This window comes from Saimiri boliviensis, chromosome 12 (genome assembly GCF_048565385.1).
Source record: "Saimiri boliviensis isolate mSaiBol1 chromosome 12, mSaiBol1.pri, whole genome shotgun sequence".
In the NCBI taxonomy this organism is placed as follows: domain Eukaryota; kingdom Metazoa; phylum Chordata; class Mammalia; order Primates; family Cebidae; genus Saimiri; species Saimiri boliviensis.
This window is the reverse complement of record NC_133460.1, coordinates 67,862,598-67,888,356: the sequence shown is the minus strand read 5'-3', so window position 1 is coordinate 67,888,356 and position 25,759 is coordinate 67,862,598. Positions and strand designations below refer to the sequence as shown.

Genomic DNA, 25,759 nt, shown 5'->3' with positions numbered 1-25,759 from the left:
GATTAGTTATTTGTGCACACATTTGAGTTAATAATTCTTTTAATTAATGTTTTGAATATTTTTATCATTGTATTTTGACTTTCACCAAGACTACCTAGACATTTGCCATCAGTCCAGTGTCCAACAGTAAAAAAAATATATTTTCTGGTTCTTTGAAATATGCTTGTTTTCCCATTTGCTATGATGATTCTAAGTGGAGGCATATTTATACTTATACAGTTTGGGATTTTTTTGTGCCTCTTAAATCTGAATATTTGTTTCACTGAAATTTAGAATTTCTCCATTTTTCTCTTCATATTTTATTTCTCCTGAACTCAATGTTTTCTACTTTTAGGGATCCTTATTAAACACTGGAATCACTTCAAACCCATTTCTCACCTTTGACTTTCCAGAATCAGGCAGATCACATAATTAGAAACCTCAAGATATGTGACAATTCTGACTGGGAGATTAATTTTGATGACTGTAAGGAAGGAAATCTGTCACTTGGATAAAACCTTAAACATCATAATGTAACTTGTTTTTTCTCACTGTGTGCATGCGTTTGTGTGGTTGGTAGGGCAGTTTATACTGACTATTCCAAATATAGACTGTTAAATAATGCCCTTTTTTTCTCATTTTTTTTAACATATCCTTCCATTCTGCAGCACCTGGTGGCCCCAGATTCTCAGCCTCTCAGGTTACGTGATTTAAAGCAGCTTCTTACACCTGTTGCTTATTAGGTACTAACATTCTTCATCCTGAAAAATCATTTACAACTACCACACCTACCTTCTGAATTTGAAAATTGATTTACAGTGTTGTTGTTGTTGTTGTTCAAAATCCCAAAAGAAGTTTATGTGGCTGGTATTGTGTTTGGAAATTTATTTTTTAATAAACATACACATATTTGTGAACAGATCTTGTGCAAGTATCAAGGATTTGTCCGAGTATTATTATTCAAAATAATGCCCTTAAACCAAGTTGTAATGGAAATAGGAATCAGGATAGAGTCAGTCTTAGGGCATATTTAGGATAAGATAGGTGAAAAATGAATCAGGTAGGAGAAAAACATATTTTCCAAGGTGAAGGATGACAACTTAAATTGGTAGGTATCAAGGAGTCCTTTGAAAAATGCAGTTATTCCAAGAAATGGAGTTGAATATAAATTCAAGTTTGGCAATCTAAACACATAGTGGTAATGAAGGGAAGTGAGTGTTTCAGTAATGAGTTTATGTGGTAGAGGTATCAAGGGAACCAAAATTCTATGCCACTGTAGGATAACTGTAGTTAACAATAATCAATTTTAGTTTCAAATAGCTAAAAGGAGGACATTGAATGTTCCCAACACAAATAAATAATAAATGTTTGAGATGATGGAGATGCTCATTATTCTGATCTGAACACTATGCATTATTTGTAAAACAACATCACTCTGTATCCTATATGTACAGGTACTGTTTGCCAATATTAAAAGAATAAAAATTCATGACCAAATAATAGCAACTTAATATATGGCACATTCTGTTCTACTTATGTTATATAGATTATGTAATGTAATACTCGCTGAAATTCCCAAGAAACATATATTTGTATGTCTCTGTTTTACATACAAAGAACCTGAGCCTAAGTCAACTTAAGTTTTCCGCAATATAGTAATGAAAAGGTACACTTTATATGCACTTTCTCAAAAATCTATGTTTGATCACATAATTCTCTTGACAGCCTAATATACTTTGAATCCATAGTTCTTAAATAATTATTTTTGTGTAAACTGTTATAATTAAAACAAAATAATAAATATATTTTAGAAAACTTTTTTGAAAACTAAGTACTTGTTTAACACAAAACAAGAGAAAGGCAGATATGCAAATTGATAGGGTTCCGCTGGTTTTTCACCCAAATCTCATCTTGAATTCCCACATGTTGTGGGAGGGACCCAGTAGGAGGTGGCTGAATCACAGGGGCAGGTCTTTCCTGGGCTGTTTTCATGTTGGAGGATAAGTCTCATGAGATCTGCTGGTTTTAAAAAGGGGAGTTTCCCTGCACAAGCCCTCTTTGCCTGCTGCCATTCAGATAAGATGTGACTTGTTCCTCCTTGTTTTCTGCCACAATTGTGAAGCCTCCCCTGCCATGTGGAACTGTGGGTTCTCCGTTAAACCTCTTTCCTTTGTAAATTGTCCAGTCTTGGGTATGTCTTTATCAGCAGCATCAAAACAGACTAATACACAAAGAATATCATTTCTTGGAGATCTATTATGAAAATTGGCTTGCTGAAGGCTTTAATAAACTCTGCAGTAAACATATCTGTGTAAGTTCATTTGTATCAGCATTTCCCATGCTTGAGTTGGAAACACCATTTTTAAAATGGACACATCACATTTCAAAAAGTAGTGCTTTAAAGTTATTAAATAGATTTCTGGATTTAGAAAATGTCCCCTAAGCACTTTGCAGTTCAGGGAATGTCTGGTAAGATGACTTGACATATGGAATACTAAGTAGGAATTATCAGACTTGTCTATTTATAAATTTAGATATTTAGCTATTTTTTCTCAATTTTGCAAATCATAACTTAAAAATAAATTTCAATGAAATTGGTTACCAATTTTTCAAACTCTTTCAATTTCTACCCAGTATTGTTTGTGCAAAAATGGTTTTTAAAATTAGGTAATACATATGGTACATGTCTACATAAAGCATCATTGCTAATTATAAATTCTGAGATAATACACAAGATGTTTATGTTCAAATCTGTTGCCATTTTTGTCAGTTTTTCATGGATCCTGGTAATATTCAAGTCTCTCTTTATCCTTTCAGTTTTAAATTGGATTGGACTCTAGGCAGGTAAATGACAAATGATTATATCTGAATGTTAAATAGAAAGGAAAGGAAATTCCCTCAGGATAAAGTTGTTTTCCCTCATAGTAATTTACAAAACAACATTAGGTAGTTCCAGTTGCCTGCTCCAAACTATTATAGCAAATCAAAGCTTCTCCAATAAAAGTTTAAAAGAAAAAAAATCTGATTCCCAGTAATAATCATTCATAAAATAATAAAGCTCCACAATATTTTTGTAAGTTTCTTTTTCTTGCTTCAAAGTCCCAATTTACTTTCATTTAGTTTGCATTTTATATTCTATTGAACATGATTTTAAAAGATATTTTGTAGTGAATGCATGCTCAGCAAAGATGTTTATTTGTGAATATGTTATTTAATCAATAGTTCTGATCACACTCTTCTTTTAATAATGCTCATTTCTTGCATAAAAAGCATTATTATCAACAAGTGAGTATAATTTAACTTCAACACATTAATGTAAAGTAACAATGAAAACGGAATTTGTATAAATATATTGTTCACTTACTGAGTAGATAGATGTAATTATCTGAGGAAAAGTTCTTTTCTCAGCCTTAGAAACAGAGGTAACTGAAAAAAGAAAAAAACTAGGCATGTATACTATATATAACCAAACATTTTATGGGTCAATAAAAATAGATAGAAACCTTAAGACTGAAGACTATCTTGGCCTTTTGAATAATTACTAATTTTATACACACAGTATCCCAAACTTAATTAAAATGTGGTTGATCAGAAGAAGAGATTTTTTTTTTCTTTTGTCCTGTGATTTTTCATCAAAATATTACTAATGTCTTAAATACCTCAGGGATAAATGGCCAAAGTTAGATCAGCTAAGTGAGGAGACATTTAAAATCACATGACTTATTTATCAGTACAGCTGAAAATAAAACTGATGTCTTTTTTACAAACTTGCTTTATAAATCTGTACCTTATTGAAATATTTTCTAGCAACTAAGTAGGGCACACTGTTTCCAAAGGGGCTTTTAGTATATATTTAAAATATTAAATAATCAATATATTTGAAACTCAAAAATATTTTCTGAGTTTACAAATAAAACAATGGCTAACATATTTTATGTAATATCTTTCAGTCTATAACAGGCATCCCCAAACTATGGCCCCCAGGCCGCATGCGGCCCCCTGAGGCCATTTATCTGGCCCCCTGCCGCACTTCAGGAAGGGGCACCTCTTTCATTGGTGGTCAGTGAGAGGAGCACAGTATGTGGCAGCCCTCCAAGGGTCTGAGGGACAGTGAGCTGGCCCCCTGTGTAAAAAGCTTGGGGACGCCTGGTCTATAACATGCTTTCTCATTTCCTCAGTTTAAAGTGCCTACTTGATTGATATAAATGTTCCTATGATAATATTTAACTATATTTAAAAGAAAACAATAATGCATTTTTAAAAAAATCACTATATAAATTTCTTGAAGGAAACCTTATTATTAAATATTTTACCAATCCTGCACTACTTATTTCTGAGAAGACCATCTTCACTTCTTTAGAAAATATGCTTCTCCACCAGCCTGCCATTTGGTCAATGTGCAATCAGCAATTGTCTTAAGTGAAAATGACCCCCGATCATGACTACTGGTCAAAATACAAACACTTGATCCAAGCTGAGGCAATACAACTTCATAACCAAGGATACAGGGATGAGCATACAGTTCAAATAACTTGTCCTGAGGTTTTCAGGACAGAAAACCAGACCTGCTTTCAGCAACATCCTCTTATACCTGAAAATCCAGTATAAAAAGATGAAGTCAACATGAAGATAGGCAAAAATAATAGATGGAGAGATTTCCCTGATAGTTTTGGGTCTCCGGATTTGCTTTACATTCATTCATTCATTTACCTATTTATTTAAGTTTCATGGGCTTATCACAAGACCTTATTTTCAATGTTAAAAGATAATTGCTGCACTTTCTGGAATTGGTTGAAAATAGTCAGATTCAGTCAGGGAAGTTGGAATAGTAGAAACTCCACCAAGATCACCATTGACTGCAGTATTGTAAAGGAGAAATTTTGGTAGCTTAGAATGGTGTGGAGACACTAAATATAAAGAAAAACAGATGCATATGAGATTGGTTTGAGATCGGACTGAAAGGACCTGGGGACACATTGAATATGGGGGTTGATGAGGGAAATGGAGGAATTCAAGGAAATTTCCAGGCTAAACAAAGACCTCAAAGTCAGAAGAACAAATCAAGAGCTGAAGCTAATTTGCTTAGAGCCAAGTTTGATTAGCCATAAAGGTGAAAGCTTCTGAGGTTAGGTGTGACAGTTAAGGTAGGTCATCTGGTACATGCAATATGACAAATGCAACTTCAGTATCCACATTAAACGACAAATCATGAATGCCTGCTTGACTATGTCCTCTGTAATAGAATCATGAAACATTCTGTTCACTAGCTCAAGAAAACATCAGAAAATCTTGTAGAAATAGAGGGATTCCTTTTGTTTAGATGATTTGGATATAATTTCTAGAGGTATCTCTTGTATTTAAGAAAATGGACATAAATGGAATGTTCACACTGTATTTGAGTAGCTGAGGAATGAACTACAGGTAAGAAAGTAATAATAGGCAATACACAACACATTTCATGAGTTTTGCTATGAAAAAACACAAATAAGGTTGAGCCTCTTAAGACATCAGATAACAAGAGCATGCTGAGATGCCTCTGAAAATGATCCTAAAAAAGGAATTAGTAATACAGAAATGAGAAAATCTACATTTAAAACATATTTAATTTTTGTGACTGATAAGATAAATTTTACTTTAATGTCATAAAATATCAACCATCCCTCATCTAACAAATTAAAAAGTCAAAAATTATAATTTATAGCATTAACAAAAAGTGTATCACATTTAGTTATTTTGAAAATAAGAACATATTTTCAAACACCTTTTCACCTGAAATCTAACCAGACTCCTGTATCTAATTTTTGTTATTAAAATTTACATTCGCTTGAAAGAAGAAAGGTTTAAAACCCAGATGTCAAAAACATAACACCAAATCCCAAAGCGAATCCATAGATGTTGAGTCTCTTCAAAATTTAAAATTATGTAGCTTTTTAAAAAATGATGTTTTCTCTTTACTTATAAGAATATTTTATTACTGCAACCTGGCTTCGTCTTACTCTTTGTCATTCCTAACTAACATAGAAATGTGTACAACAAATTTCAGTTTCACAAAGACAAATCCGTAAAAGCAAGTGCAGGTCTTTAAACGAGTTTGGGGCAGGTACTTCAGATATCAAAAATAGCAGCTTAGAATCTACAAAGCAGTTGCCTGTTCCAAAGAATTCTCAAGAAGATGAATTTTTATAATATTATTTAAAAAACTATATATAGAAAATATAATGTACATATTTTTAGGCATAATCTATAAATACAGTAAAGTTTTGTTGTCTCTGAGTTCTGAGGAACTTGTTGATAGTTTTACTCTGATTATGAAAGTTTACATTATAAAATTTCTTTTAAATTTTATCATAACTAGCATTTAAAGATTAGCATCTTTTCAGACAATCCTTATACCAAGTATATTTATAAAATATATATGTATACATGTTTATGTGTGTGTATAATAACTATAACTACATCTACAATAGCCATTTATTTGGGATGTATTAGTATTTTATTAGAAGAAACACAATCTAATCTGTAACCATTACATAGGTATTTTCTATTTGTGTTTCTTCTACTGCCTTTCCCAGGTCTTTACTTTGGTTGCATTTCTAGAGATTATATGTAATAAATTATCAATGTGCTCCAAGATAATCAATTAGAAACAAAATAGTAATGTTATAATTACATTAAAATTTATATCCTCTTTCAGAGATCTAAGAAAACTTAATGTGTGTCACAAACAAACTCTTTTGTGTGTCTTTAATGACTAAATATCTTAAGATATAAGAATGTAGTTATGACAGGTTTTATGATTATGATACATTATTGGGAAGAAGTTTAGAAATTATATTTTAGAATATGATAAAAATCATCATGAAGATTTTCAAAATTTTGGTCTGGTATATTGTATGAATCCCAGGGATTAAGAGAGGCCATTTTACCCATAAAAACTTCTAATATCCTCTATGTTAAATGGTGTCAGTGAAACAGGTCCAATTGTTGCATAGAACTGATGTTTATAGTTACTTCTGAATAAACACATAAATTGACCTCCCCCCCCCACCAGTCTCAAACTTAAGAAAGTTACATTTGTCTTATTGAGTTCTTCTCTCAGGAAACCACCCATGAGGCCTCCCAAAGATTACCAAAGAACTGAAACTTACCAGATTACTGCATCTGGACAATGAGACACCAGATCCCTCACCCATCATGACTGTCACACCCACCACCTGTTTTCTGTTGACCAACTCTGCTTCCTTCCATCTCCCTAGTTCCTATTTTCCCACACGTGGTTATTTCTTTCCTGTTATACAAATCCCTAATTTCAGTTGCTTGAAGAGATGGATTTGAGACTCATCTCCCATCTGCTTAGCTGCAGCACCTCATTAAAGCCTCCTTTAGAAACATTCATTGTCTCAATGATTGGGTTTCTGTGCAGTATTGCATCTAGACCTAGACTGAAACCCTAGCGTTTCAGGGACAGATTTGGTTTCCTGACCAGGAACACATTGCTCATGGCTCAGACCCCAGTGGGTCAGCAGTTTCAGAAGTCCTCCTGAGCAGCAGCTTGACCATTTTTCGGCCAGAGCTTGATCTCATTCTCTCTTCAGCCCCACCACTGCTGGCCCCAACCACACTTCTGATTACCTAGGAAGAATAGCCTTTGAAATGTGACATCTGAGTAGGGATGGGTGAGTGTCTTTTGCAGGTACCAGACAGGTGGATCTGCTTTCCTCAATTTGAACAATGCTGAAGGAATTTCTATTTGAAGGTTGAAAAAGCCCAACCAATTGAGAGGAAAACACCCTGACTTTTTCAGTTTGGACACCTGGGGCTAGTTTGTTGTTCAGTATGTGGATTGTGTCTTGGCTACTGTTTGTGTATATGTTGATGTAGTCATGGGAGGTCAGTGTTCTATCCCAGAATATAGCCCTTCTGGGCACATTCTTCATGTTTGGTTTGTATGTGCTTGTGAGTCAATGGTTTTGATCATACTACTATGAATGTGCTCCACCTCATCTGATCTTTGGAGGACTTTAAATGGTAGCATTGTCTTACAATTGGATTCACTTTGCTATTGAATGGGAAAGTAGGATGCAGTTTTGTGAACCTAGGCTTTTATGCTGCAGTTCTAGGCAAGGTTTGGCCAAGTTAGTGAATGATGTTCTTCTAAGGTGCTGTTTGGTCCCGATGTTCTTTGGAGTCTGTGGAGGTTACCTTCACTGGATTACCTATGAGGGCAAACAAAGTTTACCTGTGTGACCATCTTTGTAAACTGTTGAGTTTGTGTTGCTATCTGATGGCTAGAGTTCCAGGAAAAAGATTATTGGGTACTCGTGAGTGTATATAGATGTTTAGATGTGTTTATCATATGTTGTATCTACCAAATTGTGTTTTAAATAAAGGAGTGCTCATAAATTAAGTATATAAGTCCAGGCAGTTTTCAAATTCATGTGACTTAAGTAATTGTTAAATAAACAAGTTAGCTTTACAATTATTGATAAAATTAAAATAAAAGTGTCTTTGGAATTGTCATCACACATTTTCATCTGGATTTTATATTTGTCTTTGCTAGATATTTTGAAGTATCAGTATTTGGCACAGAAGTCTATAAAACTATAAAACTAGCCAAAACAAAATGATTTTTGCACAAATTTATTTGACAAATAAAACTAATGTAATGTTTTTGGTTTAACAAAAACAGCCAAGTGTTTGGAACTATTGGTTTAACTTTAAGGTTCTTACTCTAAAAATCTAATATTTACAGGTTATAAAATGGTTAGCAAAGAAATGCTGACTTTGTCTAACACCCCCATTCTTATAAGTTATCTAGATAAACTGCTAAAAAATGAAAGATTTGAGTACATGTAAATGGTATTAGTGCTTGCAGGTGAACTTTTTGTAGAATATAAAACCTTAAAATTATTTTAGATGCTCCTTTGATGTCTGAGTCATTTCCAACTAAGAAAGGGTAATAAAATGCAGAAATGTGTTTTTTAAAATTGTAGACTGTTCTCATCTATAAAGTGCTAATAAGATTTCTTGCTTTCTAGGTTTTCGCTAAAATGTAAGGGTACTTAAAATAAGAAGTCTAGTTAATATCTCATTCTGTATATGAAATATGCCAAAGAAGATGTGTTACTATTGAAAAAAAAAGGAATAATTTCATCTAATTTACAAGTAGTCTAAAGGTTAATTCAAATTATGGAATAGGGCAAATTTTTGCCCTAAAATAAAATGATTGCTTTAAAAAAATTTAGAATTAAACAGAAATTCCAAGTATATCATTGTCTGTATAAGTCATAAATTGTTTTTCCCTGTTTCTCTGTGTGTCTGTCTTCATGCCTATGCAAAGAAAATTTTTAAAAAAATTTGAAAATGTTTTGATAATAAAATATTCTTTGAAGCCCAGTAGATCATTGGAGACATTTGTCTAATTAACATTCTTCACAGTTAAAGCTCTTACTCTTTATGAAGGTAAAATAAGAAATATTGTAAAGAAATACATTGGCAATTTGGCAATTATTTTTAATATTGTAAAGCATGATGCTAGATATAGCACATAGAGCCTAATTTCACATGAATGCTTGCTTTGTTTTATTTAACATCAAATTTGCTATTCTGTATAATAGTACTAGCACTACAATATTTATTGGTCAAATCCCTGAAGAGAATTGCTTAATTGCATACTATGCATAGTGATATTTCATGGACTTAAAGATATTCAGTGGTGTATCAGGAACAAAATATCCGCCACGTATATTTTTGTATGGCCCTGGATAACACTGTAGCCTCCAAGGTAAACTGAGTAAGATAAAATTTGGGGGTTAGTTTCCTGTTTGTTTTGTTTTGCTTTTAATTTTTTATTCATTTTCTGTTTTTTCTTCTTCAGTTTTTATTTACATATATGTATATATAAAACACTTTTTGTTTTTTGGTTTCTAGCAGAATGCTCATGTCTGGATCCTTGAACAGTCATTTTGTTTCCTATGCATTTCAAAAAGTTTGTCATTTGTTCTGCTTATATAAAGTTCCTAAGTTACCTTTGTCAAGCCTCCCAAAATTGATAGGACAACCCAGCCATTTAAAATTCAATTTGTTTTGAGATTATCTCTGGTGGTCTAAAGAGCTTCAAGAGCTTAAGGGTTCTGGAAATAAATAAATAAATAAGCAAACAAATAAATAAATAGAAAAATTTTTTAAGCTCTCAACAGGGATAGTACATAATTTATTTTGTTATTTGGAAAAGTAGGTAAGAGTAGAAATGTTTAAATGGTATTTATTTTCAGAATAACTTAATTCAATGAATAACGAGTTGGTTTTGATCTTTTCCTTTAGGTAATGAGGAAAAACTGATATGGGTACAAAGTTTTAATGTTCAGGAAAGATTGGTCTTGTTCTTAAGGTAAGTGTGACAACCATGATGGTGTGTTTGGAGTGGCTGCTGTGAGGATGCTGGCTATAGTGGGGGAGGGGTGGCCAGGCCTGCATGCTTCACAGAGACAGTGGGAGCCAGGAACAGGTGAGAGCTCCACCCGCTACTGAGCTGGCAGGGCAGGAGGCCATGCTCCTGGATGGAGCTGCAATTGCCCAGTCACAGCTCCAGACCCTGGCCTCCCTGCACTCCTGGCGACCCAGGAAGCCTCCTGACTTCACAGGCTTGAAATTCCCTTCTCCCTTCCCTGGGCTCCCTCCTCCTGATGCCCACTCTGGGGCAGAGCAAAGTTGTGGCTGAGCCTGGGCACAGTCACAACCCAGCCAGGTGTGTGTGTGCTCAGGGTGCCACTCACATATCTGCCCCCTTCCACTTTGGCCCCCTCTTGACTTTGGATGCTGCCAAGTGTGGGTCAGAGGGGGTAGGGAGGGACCTGTTGGGGGTGCTGAGGGCAGCTTGACACAGGCCTATGGGCACCTCTCAGCATGGGCCATTGACAGCATATTAAAGGCAAATAGGTTTCCAGAAAGGAAAAATCAGGACCCCAGTGAAACCCCACCTTCAACCCAGGGATGGCCTGAAGCCAGGGGGCCAGGCTGCCAGTTCCAGGCAAAGTCCATAGCCCAGAGTGAGAACTTCATTGATGACTGCTCAGCCAATCTGATGGTGCTTTTGCCAGGCCCACCTGTGGCCACTCTTGGAAAATTAGCAAGCACTTCCTTCATTCTGAGCACATAAAAATACCATACTCAGCCCCAAATACACTTTGAGACTACCTGCCAAAAGTAAGGAGTTACCCACTATGTGTCTTCTCCTCTCCTTTCCACTGAGAGATGGACACTTGTGGGGACAACCTGCCTGTGGAAAGGAGCTAACCACCCTAGGTCTCCTCTCTGCTGAGAGCTGGACACTCATTGAGATGACTTGTCTGCAGAAAGGAGCTACCCACTTGGGACTCCTGGGAGGTGCTCTGTTGCTCAATAAGGCTGCTTTCCATCTTGCTAACCCTTCAGTTGTCTGCATGTCTCATTCTTCCTGGAGGTGGGACAAGAACCTGGGACATGCCAAATGGTGGGACAGAAAGAGCTGTAACACAAACAGGGCTAAAACACCACACACACACACACACACACACACACACACACACCCCCCACATTATGGGTGATGACAAGGAGAGAATAAATGTGGACCTTCAGGGACCCTAGACCTAGGGACTCCTCAAGGCAGGGTGGTGCATCCTCTTTGGGTCTCTGTGGTTCCTGACATCTCCAAGCCTCTGGCCACCACCTTGTTCCCTGGTGCTCACAGCAGAAGCTCCTTGTGCTATATGCCTGTCTCACCCACAGAGCTGGCACCTTTGCCGGCACCCGGAGCTGCCCACCCTGCCACAGCTGGTGCACTTGGCTGTGCACGGTGGCCAGACCTCATGCTCATTCACACTCCCCTTGCTGATATCCGCCTGACTCACCCTTGGCAGACATGTATCCAGGCTGATAGCACAAGCCAAGCACAGTCTGCCAAGCCATGTGGGTAGAACGAGCCCAGTGGGCCCAAGCAAATACAGGCAAAGACGCCACCAGCCACGGAGGTTTCTGGCTGGAAATGAAACACCCTAAGGACCCTCTGACGATTGTATTGGCTGGGATTTATCTAAATTACTTTACTTGTATTTACCATTATTAAAATTGTGTGATATTCACTTGGATTAAGTAGTAATAAAAAATGTGAGACTTTCTGGTAATTTTTTTGACTCAAGATGTTTATCACTGATGGGTCTTCATGTGTCTACATGAAAACAAAGTATGTACAAGTTTTCACACTAGCTTGAAGATTCTATTGATGAAAGTTACCTAATTGTTAGTACTGTTATCTAGAAACTGATCTTGGAAATGTCTGGTGATACTTTTTTTTTTTTTTTTTTTTTTTTTGAGACGGAGTTTCGCTCTTGTTACCCAGGCTGGAGTGCAATGGCGCGATCTCGGCTCACCGCAACTTCCGCCTCCTGGGTTCAGGCAATTCTCCTGCTTCAGCCTCCTGAGTAGCCAGGATTACAGGCACGTGTCACCATGCCCAGCTAATTTTTTGTATTTTTAGTAGAGACGGGGTTTCACCATGTTGATCAGGATGGTCTCGATCTCTTGACCTCGTGATCCACCCGCCTCGGCCTCCCAAAGTGCTGGGATTACAGGCTTGAGCCACCGCGCCTGGCTGGTGATACTCTTTTAATAGCTTAAAAGTAAACACTGTGTACTTCTCTTGCTTTGTCCCTGTTTTGTTGCATAAAGTGAAAGATTATTTACCTCCATACTGAATTTCCAAAAATAATATTTGCACTTTTTTAATGAGGGGGAAAATGTTAATTGTGTTACTTGACAAGTTTGGCATAGAACCTATCACATTTTTAATGCTTTGGTCACAGTTTTGTCACTAGAGTGCTAGCAATTAGACATATGCAAGGAGTAACCTCATCACATGAGTAACAATGGTTTGCCTAGACACCAAATCACAGTGTTTCAATTTGTGACATGTTAGAGAGAATGATAGGACTTTCTTCGGTGTTAGTGTCCTATTAACTATTCCTTGTGATGTTAAGTTACAGGGCTTTGAGTCTTCCGTCTAAGAAAATGTGCTGACTCCTGCCAAATCTTGGGTATTGACAGCAGCCAAGGCCTCGTCTTCAGAGGGAAAAGGTGATGGTCAGAATGGATTGTTTTCAGGAGACTCAGTGTCAGAAACTGAGAATATTCAGTCCCTCTAGGCCCAAGGACTATAATGGAAGAAGTGGGCATGAGAGATTGTAAAAGCCAATTCTTAGGAATAAAAGTAGTTCAGAGTTTTTATAAATTAAACATTATTATCAAAAGTACACTGATGCAAGCCAGCATTTAGGTCTCTGTGTTAGAATAACAGAGTTTTCTTAGAGCATTGATCTGATCTTTAATAGAAAATTTTAAAAAGTTATAAAAGGTTTACAAAAATCTTACTCTATGATCAAACTAATTTAAAATGTGAGGTGGTTTTAACTTCCTTTGAGTTATATTTATATGGATGCTTCGTTTATGTGTGTTCCAGGATTGTTTGAGATTCCTGAAATTCTGATATGTTTTAACATATGCTGTCAGTACGTATAATTATTATTCTAAATTTTTATATACCACAGAAATAATCATATTTTATTATCAAATGTGTCTGCCCTAAGACTTTCGTTATCCACAGTTGTTTTGCTTTGATTCTTCTAAAAAGCAGGTTATAATCAGCAAAGTACAGGCTTGCTTCTTTTGGAGAGTTCATGAAAAGGAATCCAGAAAGCAGTTTTCTGATAATGTTTGAGATTGTGCCATTAGACTAGAAGTACAATTTCTAGGACACAAATGAAAAGATTTATGTTTTCATAAAGATTGCTAACCCACTACTTAGAAGGCTGTGGCAGGAGAATTGTCTGAACCCAGGAGGCGGAGGTTGCAGTGAGCCGAGATCGCGCCATTGCACTCTAGCCTGCGTAACAAAAGCGAAACCCCTTCTCAAGAAAAAAGAAAAAAAAAATTGCTAACCCAACATGAGGCAGATGAGGAGCTGACTGCTTGGAATGAACTAATGAAGGACTGAAATATTATTATAACTTTTTATTGAAACATTGCTGACATTTTTTTTTCATAGCCTGGATAATTTTTTTCTTTTGAACTATTGATAGTCTTTAACATCTGAGGAGAATACACTCCTGCAAACAGAATCTGAAGCATGCTTCTCTCTCTGCCAGATTTCTCTGGAATTCAGAAAATGTGAATATTCTTAATCAGGACAATGTGGTTGTTTGCATAAGTTCAATAAGAATATATTTTATGTCATAATAGGACACAGTTGGAGGAACTGATTATTTTCCCAGGGCTTTGACTGAAATGGCATGTTTTCAGATATGAGCAGCCTGCTTTGAGAAATTGGTGTTAACTTTAGATGGTTGATGAGACCCCCTTAGAGGGACTGGCTTCATACCTTATTTACACATACCTTTGCAAGGCTTCTGGCCTGTGGTGAGTGGACAATTTCACTTTCTGACAGGTCCAGGAACCTCAAGTTTCTCAAATTGCATCCTGGAGAAAACAGGGGTTCACCCCATACATGCAGGTATCTGAGGGTACAGATGGATACCTGGCTGGGTTCAGAAGGCCATTGGAAGCCAAGTCTGAGTTTCTTTGTGAGAGGTTTCAATGAAGCCAATTTAGGAGAAGAATATAGAAAATGATACACTTGTTATATTTTGTATGAGTAATCAGGCCAAGTGTAGTGGGACTGAAGTTTATTTTGCAGGTGGGTTTGTCCAGCAGTGATTTGTCTTTGTTGGAAGTAGGGAAATGCAGAGGGAAAAATTGCGTTTCAGAAGAAAACTATATAATTACATTAACCGTTCATTCCTGGGTGGCCAGCGGTCGCCCCTGGTATGAAGTTGCCTACAAAGACTCTCCTCAGACTAAAGCAGGCAGAAAGCTCCATGATGAGATTTCTCATAATTGAGGAATTGGTAATTAGAAATAAGTGGCCTGAAACTGGCCCAATTGTTTCTTAGAACTGATGTTTATGGTTTCTTCTGAATAAACATACACATTTGCCCTCCTTGTCTCAAAACTTAAGAAAGTTACATGTGTCTTATCCGAGTTCTTTTCTCAGGAAAACAACCACCAGGCCTGTTTTCCTGCACATGGTTATATTTTTTTTCCCCTCTGGTATATGCCACTAATTTTAGTGTGGTTGAAGGGATGGATTTGAGATTGATATCTTGTGTTCCTCAGCTGTAGCACATGAATAAGGAACACAAGATATCAGTCTCAAACCCATCTCTTCCCTGACAACACTCATCTTAATGACTGGCTCTTTGTACAGCGAGCAGCAAGACCTACACTAAATCTCTGGAAGTTTGCAACATCAAAGATAATTTTTATTATCTCTGTATGCTAAGGACAATAACTTTGAAATATGGGGATAGTTCCAGCTTTAAAAAGAGAGAAAAAAAGTGGCAAAAATTTTTATATTAGGACAGGTAGTACAGTTGGAGTGTATAGCCCCTCATAAAAAATATATCGGTGTTTCAACAATATAAAACATTCTGGGACCATTAAAGGCTGAAATTTTCTGACATAATAAAAAATAAATAAGATAGTGTTGATATCGTTTTATTCTATCAATAATAACTAATGGATCCCGGGTTGGTGGATGATTAGGTACATGATTGTAGTCCCAGCTACTTAAGAGTGTGAATCAGCGGGACTATTTGAGCCTAGAAGTTTGAGGCAAGCCTGGGCAACATAGTGAGACCCTGTCTCTAAATACTAATAATCATAACCATAATAATAAATGGAGCATCTTGGTAGAACTGTATTTTATTCTGTACTCCAAACTAAGCATTACTATGTGACCACCACTCTCCAATTCAAGAGAAATTATGTTTCTATCTAAATTCTCTTCCATAGTAGATATTCACATGTTCCAAGATCAATTATTTTAATCAAAAATAAGGTAAATTTGAATTCTTTCATCAGATGATAACAACTTTAAGAAATGCTTAATCTCAATTTTATGCTTATCAAGATATTCATTCCAAGGTTCATTTAGTATTCATGTGGACACACATCCCTCACTAACTGATTCCTGGAGTCTAACTATTTTCTGAAGCACTTATATTTTATCATCTCATAGATTTGTTCTTTCCCAGTCAACCAGCTACTGCAATTGTAATTCACTTCTCTACTTTGATTTCCACATTTTTTCTTCCATTCCACTTTAGTTCATTTATTCTTAACGCTCAGTGTCATTAGCACTGATTTTATGCTCTTATTTTCTAATAACCAATTGTAGCAGCATTTCTAAAGCCATACTGATATAATAAAAAAATAACAATTGAATGAGAAATATAGGGTAAGATTTTTACCAACACTTTAAAATGTAGCTTGATTATCCTGAAGTAAAAACAAAACAATGGTAACTAGAGCAGAGCTATTTTGCTCTATAAATATTCCATTACTGCATCATCCAGAGCTATCTGTTAACACTTCTCATATTATTTATTTTAATTGATAAAAAATATTTATATACCTTTACATAAATGCAATATACAATGTGATGTTTTGATCTACATATACATTGTTGAAAGATTTAGTCAAGGTAATTAACTTAACCATCACCATACAATTTATCATTCTGGGGTGGTAATAGGGATGTTAAAAAAATCCTTCTAGCGATTTTTAAATGTACAATACATTCTTGTTAATTGTGATCACGATGCAGTACGACAACTCACTAAATCTCTACCTCCAGTCTAACTGAAACTTTGTATCCTCTGATCAGTATCTCTCAAGTTGTCATCACTCCATCTTTTCCCACTGCCACCCCCAGCCTTTGGTTACCACCTTTCTATTCTATTTCCATGACTTATTAATTTAAATTTTCCTTAATGTATTTTTAAGCCATCCAAATTCACCACCAAAATAATTTTTAATTTAAAGCCAATAAAACTTTGTTTAAAGCTTATTATAGCAGAGCTGCTCAAGGTCTTTGGAACCCACCCTTCTAACAGTGTACCTTGGATGAAGGACATGGAGACAAAGTAGATTATGTTAGAGTTATAAGATTTAATGACTGCCCCGTTGAGTTTCAAGTTTGTATAATGCCTGTAGCCTCTTTCTTTTCACCTATTTCTCCCTTTGGGAACAGGATTCTTTATCCAATGCCTATACATTCCATTCTGATGCTGTAGATGGGGCCTGGTGGGAGGTGGTTGGATCATGGGAAAGATCCCTCATGTCTTGGTGCTTTCTTTGTGATATTGAGCTATCACAGGATCTGATCATGTAAAACTGTGTGGCACCTTCCCTCAACACCCAAAACCATCTCTCTCTATGTCTCTCTCTCTCTTGCTCTTGCTTTTGCTATCTGATGTGCTTGCTCCTGTTTCATCTTCCACTATAATTGTAAGCCTCCTCAGGACTCCCCAGAAGCAGATACCACTATGTTTCCTGTGCAGCCTACAGAACTGTGAGTGTTTTACACCTCTTTTCTCAAAAATTACTCAGCTTCTGGTATTTCTTCATAGCAATGCAGTAACAGCCTAATACTGATACTAAAACCAATTTATGAAAGATACAAAGGAAATAAGATTCCCAAGGCATCTAACTATTACCAACAGTAATATTTGCTAATTTCAATGTGGCAACATACTTTCAGAAAACAGTATTCTGGCTGTTATCAACTTAGTTAAGTTCTCATAAATAGAATATTTATAGCAGGTCAACTTTGCTTACTGAGGTAATGTGATAGCAGTACTCACTAAACTGATAAATTAATATTAACAAAATGTTTAACACGAATTTAACAATATATGAAGTTAGCAAAGTTTTTATCTAGAGGGTAGGGAGTAAAGATTTTAGGCATTTTGGCCACATACAGTCTATATTGCATATTGTTATTTTTCTTGTTTGTTCCTTTACATGTAAAACTCCTTCTTAGTTTGAATGTTGTTTAAAAATACATCACAAGTTGGGTTTGTCCCATAGGACATAGTTTATTGACTTCTGGCTTGAAGGAATGGTTGAAAACCCCTACAAGAAAGTGATCCCACAAATATAAAATATGATACATTCTAAAAAACTATCACTTTTTTGAGTCTGAGTCTTGCTCTGTCACCCGGCTGGAGTGCAGTGGCACAATCTCAGCTCTCTGCAATTTCCGCAATTTCCACCTTCCAGGTTGAAGCGATTCTCCTGCCTCTCAGACTCCCAAGTAGCTGGAATTACAGGCTTGCACCACCACGCTCAACTAACTTTTGTAATTTTTAGTAGAGACAGGGTTTCACCATGGCCAGCATGGTCTCCATCTCTTGACTCTGTCATCCACCCTTCTTGGCCTCCCAAAGTACTAGGATTATAGGCGTGAGCCACTATGCCCAGATACACTTCTATCTTCAAAAGGTAAATGGCATAAAAACATAAATAAGGGGTGAGGACTGTTTAACCACAAATATGACTAAAGAGATAAAACTAAATACATAAACCTGAACAGTATACATGAAATTGGACCTTGCTTCAAAAATATTTTATAACTTATAAAAGACAGTTTAGAATACTTTTGTTTATTTCAAAAAAAATCCACTATTTTCAAAAGTCAGTATTTAAAGTAATGATTAATTCCCAATAATTCTTAATATTAGCTAAACACTACATCATCTGAAGGTATATATGCCACAGATATGAAAGTCTAAAGGTCTGCTCGTTTTAAATAGTAAATTTCAAAATGTCTAAAGTTGCATATCTACTACTCAAGTCAATAGTCCAATTGAGAAATGCATAATTTAGGCATAGATATTCCACTGATATATTCTAGAGCACCTTGTAGATAAATCTCTTAGAAAAAAAAAACATTCCCAGTCTTCTTTTGATGTTTAACTCTGTAGGCACATGTCAGTAATGAGCTTAATATTGATAATAACAGAGAGGTAGGATGTATAAGCAGAATCTTGAGATCAGCTGGATCATTCCCTGTGGGAATTTACAAGGATATGTTTCTCCTTTCTTTTCTTCACTTGTATATGAATTACTTGATACAGGTTTGGATAAATTAAATGTTTGCTCAATCCTCTGCACTCCTCTGTTCTCTCACTACAGCCCAAAGAAAGACATACATTGGTCTTTGTAAGATGAGTTATGTGATTCAGCCCTGATTACTGCAGTATTTGTGGGGTGGCAGAGTAACTATTTCAAACTCAAAGTTATTAAAAATGTCATCTGACATCTAACTGACTTAGGGTATAATACCCCAGCAACAAGTAAACCAGTGGAGACAAAGGCAGGTCAGCCTCCAATTAACCCTCCCCAACGACTGAAACTGAAGAACCAACCATCTTTCATATATCGTCATTCTGCTTGTGATCAGATAATTTCTGAAAAAGCATATAGTTATTTGGAATAAATGAAGGCTGAAATAACTAAACATCATCAGCTACAGTGGCTATTGCTGCCCTTTCCTTGATCTTGATTAAAAAAAAAAAAAAAAAAAAAAAAAAAAAAAAAAACTCTTGTGAATCATATTAGCAGAAAAGATGTTTCTGATGAATCGTCAACCTTAGATCCTCAGTAAAAGTGTCTCACTCTGGAAGAAAACAACAAAGGCCTCCAAATGACAGAACACTTCTCTAAAATCCAGGGTCTTGTAAATTTATATGTATAGAAACACCCAGTCAGAACCACACATAAAGCAAAGCTTTCCTTTAAATTATGACAGATCTTTTCAAACTTTGTGATCCCTCTAGTAGTTTTTAATGTACAGCAACCTTAACAAAACCAGTTCTGTGAAGACAAGAATTATTTCCTGAAATTTTGTTTTAATTGCACACACAGAAATGTGTATGTGTATGTGCACCTGTGTCTGTGCTGAGCGGCAGTGGAAATTTATAAATTACATAAGGATACAGTAAAAAAAAGTTTGAAGGTTATAATACTTGAAAGGATAACAGAGGGTTAATAAGACTTCTGCTTTTTCTACACTAAGAAGAATAAGGGCTTAGTAAAGCCTTGTACCACCAAAATTTGAGGATTATGAGATATTTTATTCATGACAGTTGTAAAGTTAGAGGAAATTCATGGAAGCCACATTCTGTTTTGTTTATTGAGACGGTAAGCAAAATTACTAATTATTATCCTTGATGATTCCTTCTTATGTATAATTTCAATTTTTCATTAATGGTTATTTTATGTTTCACCATTCTTCACATTCTTTATAATAAATAGGTGTCACCTGTTCTAAAACTAAAACAGCTATATTACTAACCATGAAAAGAAATCTAGTTTAATCTTTCAATCTTGCAGTTGAAAACTAAAGAGCAAAACAGAATTCTTGATTAACAACCAAAGTTTCTCATTTTGTTTACAGCAAAAATGATTAATTGTCTTCTAATGGGTAAATCAATACTTTGCTTAATTGTTTCTGTTTCTCAGAATTGGATACCTCTAGTTCATTAACTCTTCTAAATAGCATCCTGCCTTAGAAAACTGCACAAAATGTGTTGATGTTTCTTTTAAAGTCCTGATAAATCTTTTGTCCTCTTTGTCTTAATCAGTCTTTTACTAAGTCTGCATTACTAACAATACAAATATAAAGTTTTAGTATTCTGATACAGTTTACACACATAAGAGAAAAAAATGTGAAGACTATTGTTCAGGAACTTATAATAGCAATAAGCCTAGCAATGGAAAAATCAGTCATTATAGAAACCCATTATGCACTATACAGTCTAATAAGATCGTAAAACCTGAAGTAAAAAAATCAAAAAGGGAAAAATAATAAATAAATGAACACAGTGATGGAGTTTTCGAGTATGAAGATAGAGTAGGGGGCTAGTATCCATTATACAAGAAATATGCTGGGAGGCTTGACTATGTGATTGGCTTATATAAGTAGCAAAAACAGGCAAAGCCTCTGAGCTCATGGAAATAACTTTCTAGTGGGTGATTTAAACAATAGAGAAGCCCATCAATAAATTAACAAGATAAATTCATTTAGAATAAGTGCTATAAAGGTAACAAAGAGGGATTTTGGGTAGGAGGCATAAAATAAATTTGGCTTTCAGTGAATAGCTTGCTGAGGTGGTGGTGTGTCAACTGAGGCTTACTTGAACGACAAGAAGTCAGCCATGTCATTCAGGCTGAGATGACAACAGGTCCAAAGGCCGTACACAGAAGCAATCATCGTACAAATAAAAACAGGAGGGCAGTCCTGTCTGTGCAAGACAAATGCAGGGAACAGACTCATAATCATTGTATTATGTTTTCAACTATTCTGTTATTTCCTTTGAAAAGTATTACGTGTATAGTAAAAGTATTCAAGATATTAATTATATTCCTAAAATTTAGGCCACCTTCATCAAATCTTCTGTTCTCTATGAATTCAATTACCATTGAAGTTCCTTTCAGATTCTAGTATTCATTTAGATATTATGACATAAAAACACACTGAAAAGTTAGTTTATAAGACAAAATTACTTAAGGCAAAAGGCAAAAGTAAGAATAAACTGTATACTACCATTAAAATATATTTACATTTTTGCATATATGAGAACGTAGTTCTGTGATTTAAAAGTTGATCAGATAATATTAACTCTCTCAAAGGAAGGAAAACACTTTAAGATTTCTTTTTTATGATTACGAAGTGGAAGTTTCATAGCAATAACTTGTTTAAAACAAAAAATGTTCCTCTTATAGGGAAAACTAGGTGAGGTGCAACATGTAAACTTATTTCTATTTTGTTAATTGTGGCTCCACTATTCCTATATTTACAGTCATTTTCTCTGGGCCTCACTTTCCACTTCTATGGGGAGAAGTAAATTACATTGCAAATGGTAAGTTCTGCTCTTATTTGCAAAATATATTTAAAAAATGATGCTTATAACCAGACCAGAGATCTGTGCCTCAATAAAATATTTTACTAGTGAGCATTACTTCTATACAGTGGAAAAATGAAAAGGTCAGAGAAATAAAAAATATATTTTAGAAAAATGATGTTATATTCATTTTGCTACAAGCTATAATGCAAAATTTATAGTCTTGTCTTTCTAATTCTTTGAATAACAAAGAAATCAGCATGTCGATTATAATGAATTAAAAAAAAAAAGTTTCTTCAGACTACTCTGATCAGATACCTTACCAGAGACGTATGCTGCTTTATTATATTTAGTAAGTAAATAACTGTAAAAATACTTATTTAATTGAAATTAGGCCTCTAAGGATCATACTATATTTCTTTTATAAGAAATACTTAAAACTATTATGTCTCCCTGTCCTCAGTTCCACAGTATCAGAGAAGAATTTTCTCAATTTAATATTGTCTATTTCTAGTTAGGCACAGCAGCTTAGGCCTGTAATGCCCCCACTTTAGGAGGCCGAGGCAGACAGATCACTTCAGGTAAGGAGTTTGAGATCAGCCTGAGCAACATGGTGAAACCCTAACTCCACTAAGAATACAAAAATTAGCTGGACGTGGTGGTGTGTGCTTGTAGTCCCAGCTACTTGGGAGGCTGAGGTGGGAGAATTGCTTGAGCTTGGAAGGCTGAGGTTGCATGATCCCACCACTGCACTCCAGCCTGGGTGATATATATATATATATATATATATATATATATATATATATATATGAATGATTCATGAGGTCAGATTCAAGACGTTTGCTTAACATTTTACCCACAGAAAATAAAATATTGTGCTTGGCTATATACATATATTATGTATTATATATATCATATATATATTATATGTATGATATATTATATATAATATATGATATATATTATATATCATATATAATATGATATATATTATATGATATATATAATACATAATATATGTATATAGCCAAGTGCAATATTTTATAATTATATTATATATAATTATATATTATATATCATATATTATATATGATATATAATACTACTAAATATGCATATAATACTAAATATACATGTTACATATAATATATATTATCAAAAAACATTATACAATATATATTATACATAATATATATTATATAGCCAAGCACACTATTATATATATATATTTTTTTTTTTCTACTAGCCATGAAAGAGATAGACTAAATAGACTTTAAATTTTAAATATATTTGAATTTAAATGTATTTACTCTATCTATTCTTGGCCAGTGGGCTCCATAGAGAATGCATTTGCTGTCTATCTCCTGCCACAGGGACTTATTCTACCTCAGTGCCTCACTAAACCTATTTGTATAATTTATTCATTATAGAGACACAAAGCCTGACAAACACGGATATACTTTAATAAAATACAATCAATCCACTTTCCCAGTAGTGTGTTTAGGAGGTCGGTTTGAGTACTGAGTGCTGTTCAATGTACTCAGGAAGTCCAGTCGAAAGAAGCAAAGACAGGTCCAATTGCTGGGTACTTGACTAGATTGTGTTCTATGGCCAGTCCTTACTGAGAAAGAGTGTGTGTCCTGGTCCTGGTACATACCAGATAGTCCACTAAAACTGTGTATTTTGTGAAGACTTTAATAAAGCAACTATGTGAAAGAGCTGAACAGAGAATGAAGAAACCATGGGGGGAAGTTTGTTCCCTGCAGCTAGTAACAGTGGCCCAGTTCTGACTGTCCTGCAGCAGATGCACCTAGTGCTTTGTTTTACGGTTCCTTATCCTACATTAGATTCCTCAACTTAGAGACACTTGACAGTTCTGTGTACACTGCAACCTTTACTCACTTGTGTTTTGGAATTTTTCAGAAGCCACAGGAGATCTATGAGGGTAGAAACGGCATAAAACAGCAGGGGAGTTAATATTCCAGAAAAAAATGAAGTGGGTTGGGAATTTTAAGTGCCTATGCTTTCTATCCTTCAGAGAGAAAATCCTGAGGAATATTCTACACAGTTCTTTACAAAGTTCTCAGCAGGCATGAGCTCTAATTGCCTAAATTTTAATCTCAGTAATCGCTATTTTTTAAACTGTGGGTACATACTAGGTGTATATATTTATGAGCACATGTGACATTTTGATACAGGCATACAATGCATAATAATCACAGGGTAAATGAGGTATCCATCACCTCAAGCCCTTTTCTTTGTGTTAAAAACTGTCCAATTATACTCTCCTCGTTACTTTAAAATATACAGTGCATTGCTGTTAACTGTCATCACTCTGTTGTGCTATCAAATACTAGATCTTCTTATTCTATCTAACTATATTTCTGTACCCATTAACCATCCACTCTTCCCCTCAACCCATGACCTTCCCCAGCCCTAATAACTATCATTCCACTCTTTATTTCCATGAGTTTAATTGTTATAGTTTTTAGCTCTACAAAGTTTGTCTTTCTGTGCCTGGCTTATTTTTCACTTAACCAAGTAACCATCATAACCATTTTTGCAAATGACAGGATCTTGTTCTTTCTTGTGCTTGAATAGTACTTCATTGTGTATATGTGCCATCTTTTCTTCATGCATTCATCTTTTGATGAGCATTGGTTGCTTCCAAATCTGGGCTATTGTGAACAGTATTGCAATAAACATGGAAGTGTGGCTATCTCCTTGATGTACTGATTTCCGTTCAGGAATGTTTCTAGCAGTGGGATTGCTAGGTCATATGAACCATATAATCCAGTAACATACCTTTTACTGATTTTCTCTCTTGTCTTGATGATTCTGGGATAATTTCTAATAAACTCCTTCTACTCAAGTCTTCAAGTCTTTTTTCTCAACTCTTCATGGGGAAAAAAAAATTAAGATACACCCATGAGCCCTAATAAGTAGGAAGATAAAGCAGTTACAAGAACTTACACAAACACACACACACACACACACACACACACAGAGAGAGAGAGAGAGAGAGAGAGAGAGAGAGAGAGAGAGCACACAAGGACTGAGTGCTACAAGCTATCAGCAAGAAGTTCTAACATTAGTCAAAGAAGGTGTGTGCATGCATCTATGAGAAAGAGAAAAAAGGGAAACAGACATTTAAACTCTACTTTCTTACTTTTCTCAAGACTGCTGGTGTTCCTTATTGGCTGAATCAACTAAATTCCAAAAGACAGGAAAACTCATTTGTGTCATTCCTGCAAGTCAGCCACAGAACAAAGGGGTAAATAGAACACTTCCATTCAGCACAATGCAGAAATCCACATTCCAAACCCAAATTAATTATGTCTCCTTTTAGTCTCTCCCATAACTCCATTTCCCCTCTTGCTGTTCTAATATAGTTTAACTTATATACTAATACTAACACAGGATCCTCCCACCTATATGTGTTGAGCAACTTTTTTTCTGTTTTATGAATGCACTGAAATTCAATGTTCTCTAGAGATTAAAGAAGAGATAATTGCTAATTAAAATAATAAGTGGAAAATTTTCTGCCATAAAAAATACATTTTGTTGACTGACTGTAATATGTGGGTGTTTAAATTCAAGTATGTAAGACATATGTATTATTGAGTAAGCACATCCAACAGTAGAATAGTCTCTATATGCTCAAGAGAAATTATACAGTAATATGTCTCTGGAGCATTAAGTATTCAATAAATTATTATTTAGTGGCTACAACATGTAAGCTTTGACATTTGGGGAATATTAATATATAACATACAGTAATCTTTGAGGATAATTATAACCAGATTGTGTACCTCCAAAGGCCTATTATAGGTGAATAAAAACTCAGTAGTCAATAGACTAATTGTTCTGTGTTTGGTAGTGAGGGGATGGAAAAAATGTTCCCACAATTATCAAACTTTAATTATGTATCAGTGGCCAGCTGACATTCTTAAGTCTGAATTAGCTGACATTTACTGTCATCTCTCATATAATGGCCAAAC

General features: G+C 35.2%; 1 protein-coding gene across 1 annotated transcript in view; it reads right to left on the bottom strand.

Annotated features, from left to right (window-relative positions):
- PCDH15 (protocadherin related 15) overlaps positions 1–25,759 on the bottom strand; it is a 1,717,060-nt gene that overhangs the window by 1,098,703 nt on the left and 592,598 nt on the right. The window contains exon 6 of the mRNA XM_074382505.1: positions 3,344–3,405. The gene's annotated coding sequence lies outside the window, so the exon portion shown is untranslated. The remainder of the gene's footprint in view (positions 1–3,343; positions 3,406–25,759) is intronic.